General features: G+C 47.0%; 1 pseudogene; it reads left to right on the forward strand.

Annotated features, from left to right (window-relative positions):
* The first annotated feature begins 168 nt into the window (after positions 1-168).
* Positions 169-1820, forward strand: part of LOC107575591 (alkyldihydroxyacetonephosphate synthase, peroxisomal-like) — a 20403-nt pseudogene continuing 18751 nt past the window's right edge.

Below are 1820 nucleotides of genomic sequence, written 5' to 3' on the forward strand. Positions count from 1 at the left end.
TTAAAAAAAAAAAAAATTGTTGGTGTTATTAAAGATAAAGTGGCCGATACCGAAAAAGAAATATTTACTAAATTGCATGATTCAGGGTTAATCTTCAGTATTCCAGCCAGCAGTAGTGGCGCACCGGAGCGCGGGCGGGCGGGGACGGAGGCGGAGTGCGGTGCATGACGGGACGCGGGTGTAATCTCCACCTCACATCCCTCCATCATCAGCCCCACGCTGACCTCTGACAGCAAACACGGAAGCAGCATGGCGTCAACCAGCAGCACCGCACAGCAGAGACTCCGGATCATAGCCGGACATTTGCAGAAACGGCCAGAAGATGAACACCCGAGCGTCGCTGCGCAGGAGTGCAAAGCCGAGACGTCCCGATCCAACCCGAGCAGCGCGACACCGGTGCCGAAGAGGAGGTATGTGGCGTCAACCTGCCTGCTATGAGATCTAGCTCTTCACGCGTCTCATACAGACACATTGTATCACTACGTGCGCTCGAGAGCTGAATCTGAACAAAGTGTCCATTCATCCCGAAGGAGGAGGAGGAGGAGGAGGAGGAGGGTGCGGCAGCGCGATGTCTGCACACTGACTGATGGACACATTCAGATCTCCCTGTGTTCTCTTTTCATAGAGCAGTGTGCTTATTGCACCAGTTCCTTCGGCTTAAGCTCCCAGCGACCAAACCAGTAATGAAGAAGCCGCTTGTCACAGGGCTGCTGGTTCTTCTAGGGCACCTTATCAGCCCTTAAAGCTATAGGTCACCCACAAATAATGTCTGTCGTCAGCTACTCGGCCTCAAGTTAACGAGAATGAAGAACCAGGGCAGTTTTCCAGTTAATAACTTAAATGTGGGTCTGTTCCTGACACACGGCTATCTGAAGATGTGTCACACGGAGCTAAACTTACGGGGCTTGACATCCACTTTAGTTGTCTGAAAAAGAGCACCGTGGACGTTCTGTATAATAACTGGTTTTGTTTTCGAAGTGTTTTTTGAGCGTAGACGTAGCTTTTTCGTAGCTAGGTGAGCTTTAGCTTTTTTCTCAACTAGGGGCCACTCAAAGTCTCCAGAGGCTCTTTTGGAGAATATGTATATATAGACATGGGTGACCTTTCTACCTATTAACTGATTTCCAACTCGTTAATAATTCATGTTCTTAATGAAAGCTCTTCTAAAGTGTAACATTATTTGATTCTGGAGGTCCCTGTGTTGGCTGAAAGTTTGTGAGGGCCTTGTAGGCAATCTATGGAGGTTGAAAACCCCTTGGTTGTTGTGTTTCCTCTGTTTTCAGACATGTGCTTTCACTGGAAGGGATGCTGCTTCTGTAAACGGAAAGGGCGTTGGTTATTTCTGTCTGTCTATAGATTCAACTCTACTAGCCTGAGGCTCTTAACTGCAATCAGCTGTACTGGGACGTTTATTACACACTTCTCCATGTTCGTATCTCATCTATCTTTCCAGAGCACTGCTGTTTTTGCTTTTCTTTGTTATATCTGCGACAGCTGGAATCCCTTTAATCTTATAATTTAGTGGATAGATTACTGGTCATGCTGTCTGTTGTTATGAATGTACATATGAGGTGATCTCCCCACAAGTTGTATTTTGTATGTCAGAAGTTAGTTTGTCAAAGCTGTGCTTTGATTGGACGAGGGCTGTGGTGGTCTGACTTTGTATTTGCTAAGAGTGAACATGTACTTCATGTACTGTGCTGCCATCTAGTGCTGGACACGGAATGACCTTTGACCTACTGAGACCCAGCAGAAGTTTCTCGGGCAGGGAGGCACTACAAATGTTTTCTCTGAACTATGGGCCTGTCCCAATACCCACA

The sequence above is a fragment of the Sinocyclocheilus grahami genome, unplaced genomic scaffold (genome assembly GCF_001515645.1).
Source record: "Sinocyclocheilus grahami isolate Dianchi unplaced genomic scaffold, SAMN03320097.WGS_v1.1 scaffold2739.1, whole genome shotgun sequence".
Classification (NCBI taxonomy): domain Eukaryota; kingdom Metazoa; phylum Chordata; class Actinopteri; order Cypriniformes; family Cyprinidae; genus Sinocyclocheilus; species Sinocyclocheilus grahami.